Below are 7621 nucleotides of genomic sequence, written 5' to 3'. Positions count from 1 at the left end.
GCAACCAACTGGTGGCATCACTAACACCATTGCACAAGTAAGCATTAGCATTGGACAACTAAATTTGGTGGCAATGAACACAATCCACTATTGCCAGATTTGCTTCCGGTGCACATGAATGGAGGACCGAACAACTCGCATCTAACAAGCTAACATGTGAACGAGAAAGAAGGAACCACTTGTCAGGCCAAACCCAAGACTTTGCGAGGTTAAAACCTAACCTAATCTACTCGGCCAAAACCCACTACGCAAAAACCCTAGCCTTACTGCCCTAAGAAAAACAAACAGCATCCAACAAGCACACCACCGTGAGACACACAGACGCGGCGAGGCTGATGTGGACGGCGACGACAACCCGGTGACGAGGAAACAGAGCACAGACGGAACAAGGAAGAGGCGAAAGAAGGGACAGGAGCTCACCATAGTCCGGTGGGATGACGCCGAACGGCCGGATGAGATGAGCGAAAAGAGGTGGCTCAATCCCGCCGGTGAACTCCGGCGACGACGGCACCATGACAACCGTCATCAACAAATCGCCACACACACTGTCTCCCCCAACAGGACAGCGAGAGAGATCGAACGGATCTATGAACTCCTGTTGCATTTAATTCAGGTGGGGTGTAGTGCGGGTTGAATCAAGTGAACGCCAGGGGCCTTTGTGCAAAATTGCCACAGCTGACCGGTCCACCTCTGGACTGCCACATGTCACACTGTGAGTGGTTGTGGACCAAAACATCACATAGGGTGTCAAGTTTGTGGAGTCCTCAGTAACATTTTGTAAGTTTTGGACTAAAACACCACATTATGTGCAAGTTTGTGGACTTGGGGTGCTATTACCTCTTCCCAGGCACAACAATTAGCATGTGATGGAAACCACACGAAAACGATGTTTCTAAATCTCAAAAATTATCGGATGTTAAGATGGTGGTGTAAATTCAAGTTCAAACAGATTTTGCTGTTTTTTCTTTCATATCTCACATCTTGTAATGTGTTTCGTCTTCATTTTCTGCATGGCAATAGAACAAAACCCTTTTAACATTCCATATTTTTCTTTGATTTTTTTCAGAACTTTTGAACGTGGTTCCACAAAGTATTCTTTCAACGTTGGCTTTCATGTGTTACTAGAGGCTGGGGCGCCACCTGGTGGCACCTCCTAAGGCGGGCTTGTGCGCACTTATCTTGTCTCGGCACATTCCTCTGCCATGTTTAATTCTTAGTCTCTCATGTACATCAATATGGACGTATGCTATAACATTAGGATCTCTTGATCTCTTGGATGTAGAATCAGCTTACAATAGAATCAATTTCAATGTGTATGTATGCTTGGTTGCTCCACCATCTACCAAACAGAGATGGAAAAGGGAGAGAGAGCTGCCATTAGATGGGAACCTATATAAGAAAGAGAGGGAGGGAGGAAGATGAGTGGGAGCAACGAAGCTGAGTATACCCACCTGCTGCATGCGGTAGACTGAAAGGAGGGGGGGAGCGGGTTGAAGACCTAGGAGCGAGCCAGCTGTTGGTTCCTGGATCGAGCTGCTACTGCTTCCTTCCGTCATCCTCATCCATCTCTATGTCTTCTCACTCCACACCACCTTGCCAGTGACCTTTTTAGAGAGATATACAGGAATTGAGATGGAATCCAGTCAACCTAATATGTTCGGCAAAACAAACTATCAGTGACATTTTTAGAAAAGAGATGTACATAAAAGTAAGCAGACCTTCCAGCAAAAACATCATACAGGAGACATATGATGATCATAGGATTGGGAGTTTTATGCGAGAACGGAACCTGGCAATCTATATCAAAAAGATATCTTAACTGGAAAATTAAGCAACAAGAAGATCACACTTGAGTTGTTATAATTACTTAGGAATTTAGATTCTTACTTTTCTTTTAGAGGCCCAATATCCTAAATCACTTTGAGCAAATTTTACTTAAACAAAATATCTAAGAGTAGACTCTGGTTGATGAACTTTACAGAAGTGAAGACCGTCTAACTGGATTACAGACTTCGACAACGACATAGTCCCCAGTCAACACGACAATTCAACCGCTTAGTACAGTACATCTTCCATCACCCGGTTTATATGTGCAATCTGAAATAACCAAGAGATTGAAATAGTACCTGTAATACGTGGTCTCTGGTCTGCAACATAGATGCCAAAATCAAGCAGCAAGATCCAAAATATATCATTGACTTCGCAAGCTCCCATCACCCGGTTCACCCGGTTCATCGCAGAGTACGTACCATGGGAAGGTGTTGCCTGCGACAGTAAAATCTTTGGCGTGGCATAGGCGAGTGGCCACCCCTTCCCGACTCTTACTGTGTGCACCTCCTGTGTGTGCGTGATTGTGCGTACTAATCTTGCTAGCGTATTCGTTAACGTATATGTGCAGTCTTGCTTTGCATTGTGGGTGGGACATGGATATGCACAGAATTAATATCTAGTGTATTTATAATCAATTTAATGTTCCAGGAACACCACTTCGAAGTGATAATATAGATAACTATATCGTTAATAAGAACCGAAGGTAAATCAAAAGAACCATTCCAAGGTTTTTTTTTCTGTAATTTGATCTTCCTAGGTATATCTGAGATTATCACGGAGAATCATGTCGTGAAAACTGAGAGAACAATGATGGGATATGGGACACTCGTCAAACTTCATGTTGTAGTCCTATGATCATATCCGAGTCTTTTGCTTTTTTTTCAAACTACATCGGAAATTAGTATATAGAAAAGTGAATCTGCCAAGAAGATTAAATTTTATTTTTAGTTAGGAGGATCAAACTGACGTGCATAGTTGCAGCTACCTCTACAGAAATATAATTCTTGCATCATGTGCATAGTTGCAGCTACCTTGAACAACAATAATAATTCTTCCTGTCATCAACATCTCACCAGAATATGATCAGTGTAATGTCATAAGAAGTCAAAACTCTCTTGCATTTGTGAACTGAGAAGTTCTTGCATCACCTTGGCCCTGCATATCACCTTGGTTGCTGCATACTGCAATCATGACAAAAAGTACATGCTATAATAAGTAGAGCAAGAAGGAAAGTTCATACAATAAAATCAGTAGAGATGACTTACATAGGTTATATTGCATGTGAAGTAATGGGCAATGAGAAAAAGTACAGTGAATATCACATGCATGTATGTAATAGAACTATAGAACAGAGTGAGGTTCTAAGATATGGAAGGCATATCTTTACAATCAGAACTTCACTATATTTGTACCCTGAAAAATCAGCTAGCGTGAGGCTGTTCCAAATGAATCTGCATATTAACAAAAGCTGACCACCAAAAGTTCAAGCAGTAATCTGTTGCTTTATATTTAGGCAGCTGCATGAGAGCCTTGTTTGAGCATCAATCATTCATTTATATTCCATTTTTTGGATAGTGAAAAGGATTATAGCCATGTGCATAGCTTTGCAGTCTTTACCATCAGAACTATGTTCTATATGTGCTAAAATAAAATAAAAAGCTCTCATGAAACGTCCATAGTGAAAAATTAGACATGCAAAAAACAATTAGTTCATCTACAGCAAGACATACTGCATAACCATTAATAACAAAACATTAGGTTTTATCATTATGTATCTAAATTTAGTCATACAAGGGACAAATTAATCAACACATGGGGCTTATGTTTGGAGTTGAGGGACACCTCAAGGCATGCGCGGCCGCTAGCGAGATTTATAAACAGAAATTAAGCTGGTAACAGAGAGCAACAAACATGGTGACTATCAGACTATGTGTGTGTAGATCAGCCATCCTGAATCTCCTGACATGCATGCTACGCTTATTCAGTTTAAATTCGGATTTCTACTTTTTTTATCATGCATACTACTACATACACCGGAAAGCTTTTTCACATACAAGATGCATGCAAGATCACGAGCATGCCATATGTGTGTAAGTAGGTTACACGCCAACTCCAATCCTCATCCAACTTACCTAATTTTGTTTTGATAATATTGGAATTCACTTTCCTCTTCCATCCGGAAAAAATTATCCACAATCGCAGCGACACAGCTAGCTGAAATTCTCTACAAGATCCTCAGCATCACAAATTGCTTGTGATGTCCAAGCGATCACACTTTGCTGTGACTAATTTTACAGGCATCCGTCAAACAGATTTCACAGCTAAATCCTCGATGGACAAAGATTTCGAAAGCATGTGTAGAGTACCTTTCGCATATGCCCCAGCTATGAAGTCAAAGTCACCCATGGCTGAAACCCTAATCCACGCACCACTAAACTGCACATGAAGCCATTTTCGACAATTAGGAAAAACATACAATGACATATCTTGACAACAAAAGGAAAGCTACAGGCATCCAATGCACGACCATGAAACAAATGGCACTAACTCTACCAAAATCATCTGTCATTTGCATAAACCATCAATGTCATACCACCTCCTTGCACTACCAACAACAGCACCCTCATCAGCAATTGCAATAACGAAAGACTCTTGGACAGCAATTGCAATAACGAAAGACTCTTGGACAAAATTGTTATCAGGGGACCTCATGGGTGTATTAAGATGAAGAAATTCAATAGAAAAATATCAAACATAACAGTCTTCCACAATCCATAAGCACAAACGAAATAAAAGGCTGGTTTCACAATAGACCAAGATAACTGGTTAAATGCACATGGACAAAAGAAATACAATGCGACCAAGATTGCTAGTAACAAGAGAGCGACTACAGTGACACGTAAAATGCTGCATACAAATTAAGTATAAGCCCATCTAAGCAGCTTCTCATTGCGATATACAGTTGATGGAGTATACGGCTTCATATATGGTTTCTAATTGATTGTTCTCCATATACAACTTCTCATTGTCATATATAGCTCCTCATTTCAATCGATTGTGCTCTAAACAGAGATGCACCAGCGAGAGAGACTTCAGGTAGACATTCATTTGTGCAAAGCCTTTCAAGTAGACATTAATTTGTACAAGGCCTACAGACGAAGAATGCAAATTGATGAACTCAGCTGGTTTGTAAGAGCCCATTGTTGGAGAAAGAGGCAACACAACTAAAAATACATAATATAATAAACCTTTACACAAAGGAAAGAAAGAAAGGAAGGAAGGAACATAGCAGGGTGAAGAGGTAAGTACATATCATGTCATGCTATAACTTATTTTAGACATATTGCACTAACATCTTACCTGGTTGTGTTAACTGTCACTTGACGCCTGAGAAGCATGACAGGCGACAAAGCCTAGTTCCTGAGAAGGTAACTGCAGGAATATAATTTCAATAATCATTACACTGGCCCAGAAATCGGGAACACCACAACACTGCCAACAGATACTGATTAAGGCTCAAACTGAAATTGGACGTCCACGCTAAGTCAAATGGGAGGTAGATTCTAGTCAAATGGGAGGTGTATTTCAGAGGTCATGCTGACAATTTACATATTAGATAGATGAAACACCAAGCCATATTTGGCCTATTAGATGATTTCTATGAGTCAAGTCTTCAGGTGATATCCACATCCACAAGAGTCGCGTCTGAGGTCGCAATACACCACACTAAGTTACTACTGACTCAAACTTCTAAAGATACATGTGCACAAACCCATCTCATGCAGGGGCGGAGCTAGACTTATTCAAGGGTATGCAATGCATACCCAACAATTTTGACAAAAGAGAATCAGTATATATGTCCATACATACATGTATATGCATGATAGCAGTCTTTTCACGTGTAGAACTCAGGAAAAAACAAAATGCATAGCCATCCCGTGCCCTCCCACTTCATTCCTTACGTGTCTGGGCCTAAGTATTAGCTTGAGCTGCTATCGGATCAGTAGACTTTTAAACTTGCAACAGACCTTGAACTGCCTATATACCAGCCCTGCCTCTTGCCCTCCTGCTATATCCCAATATCACGCCTTGTCCTCAACAAGCATGGCGCATGCAGCACACTCCACGTCAACAAGGCAATAATGTAATTATGTGAGCTTTTCATCTGGATTTGTTATTTTTGAGAACATAGAATGATCTGTAATGTATTGGTTGATTTTCTTTCAGAATAATTTTATTAGCTAATTCAATGTAGTCTGTTGCATTCAATCAAATTTAAGCACTAATTTGCATTTGTTCGGTTAACACTTGAGAGAGGAGCTAAATTGACTTGGCAGTTGGCAGTGATATTGGAATTGTAGACTATAGTGTTAAATTATATTTTTCTCCTTATTTTCAAAATGCCACCAAACTATTCGAGATTGTTTCTAGAAAGACAAATTGTAGTTCATCATGGTCATTGTGAACTTTCATGTCATATATTATTATATGTTACAAAAAAAATATAGCTTCGCATACCCATGTAAAAAATCCTGGCTCCGCCAGTGATCTCATGTTAGCTAATTCAGCAGCTTTAACTTCATGCCTCAGAACTTGTGGGCCTGTTCCTGGATGGTTAAAGCCAGATAAGGAGGAAGACAAACCAGAGGATTTCTGATTGTCGCATCGCAGACATCTAACCGAGACACATCTCGCCGGAATCACGCCCATGCCCTCCCTCCAATACTCCTAACCAAAGAGACGATGGAGGTAGGGTGACCGCGGCGGCGGTGCCGGAGAAGCTCGCGGTCCGCCGGCAGAAGCAGCAAGCGCTGCACGATGATAAGCGTCTGCGCATGCTCGACGGCAGGTGCTCCCCGAAGGCCACCCGCCACGCCTCTCATATGTAGCGCCTCGCGCGGAGCCACACCCAAGGCCCGTGGGAGAGAGGAGGAGGCCCGGTGGCGGAGATCGAAAGCCAGAGGAGGGACGTGGCAGGAGACGAGGAAGGAGAGGAGGTGGCGGCGGCAGGAGACGAGGAAGGGGAGGAGGTGGCGGCGGCGAGCGGAGGATCCCGACTCACGAGGAGACCCTGGTTAGGTTACGGCTATTTCGATCGCTCTGTAGTCTATCATGATTTTTTTTCCTACGTATCGTGGGAAGGTGTTACCTGCGACAGTAAAATCTTTCACGTGGCATAGCCCAGAGGACGCCCCTTCCGCGATTGTTAATGGGGTTCATTCTCTCCCTCCCTGTCCCTTGCAAGCTGAGGCGACCACGCTTCAGTTTACAGTGCAGATAGTGTCCAATTCAAAACTTGCCTATCTACACAGACAACCTCATACTACTTGCTTTTCTCGCTCTGGACACTTCTGCATGACTTTCACCTTGATGATCAGGTTGAGGATGACATTGTTTGGAAACATGCTGTAGATGGAATATACTCGGCGGCCACTGCTTATAAGGCGCAATTTCTTGGCCTAACACACTCACCCATTCACTACATGGTCTGGAAAGCTTGGGTTCCCCCTAAGGTCAAATTCTTCGCTTGGCTGGCCTTGCAAGACCGGATTTGGACTGTGGACCGGTTGGAGCGGCGCGGTTGGGAAAATTATGAGCTTTGCCCACTTTGCAAGAGGGAGCAAGAATCATGCATCCATCTTTTCATCAAGTGCCGCTTCTCCATTCGGCTCTGACGATCGGTCATTGACAAGTTTGATCTTACGCACATTGACACCTCCGATCGGCACCTTGAGGACTCTCTTATGCGTTGGTGGGATAGAAGAACCAACATGTGAAATTTAGACAGACG

General features: G+C 42.5%; 1 long non-coding RNA gene across 6 annotated transcripts; it reads right to left on the bottom strand.

Annotated features, from left to right (window-relative positions):
• Positions 1-1081: 1081 nt before the first annotated feature.
• LOC123127834 (uncharacterized) lies at positions 1082-7095 on the bottom strand. Of its 6 annotated transcripts, none has more exons than XR_006462820.1 (6): positions 6474-6949; positions 5191-5262; positions 4746-4979; positions 4197-4266; positions 1452-3011; positions 1082-1339 (listed from the first exon to the last, which is right to left on the bottom strand). It is a non-coding gene; the product is annotated as an uncharacterized lncRNA (long non-coding RNA). The 6 variants fall into 6 exon arrangements; XR_006462822.1 differs by having other exon boundaries at positions 4909-4979; positions 6474-6948; XR_006462819.1 differs by lacking the exon at positions 6474-6949 and adding an exon at positions 6980-7095 and having other exon boundaries at positions 4197-4979.
• Positions 7096-7621: the final 526 nt, after the last annotated feature.

This window comes from Triticum aestivum, chromosome 6A (assembly GCF_018294505.1).
Source record: "Triticum aestivum cultivar Chinese Spring chromosome 6A, IWGSC CS RefSeq v2.1, whole genome shotgun sequence".
Lineage (NCBI taxonomy): Eukaryota > Viridiplantae > Streptophyta > Magnoliopsida > Poales > Poaceae > Triticum > Triticum aestivum.
This window is presented reverse-complemented; position numbering and strand designations above follow the sequence as displayed.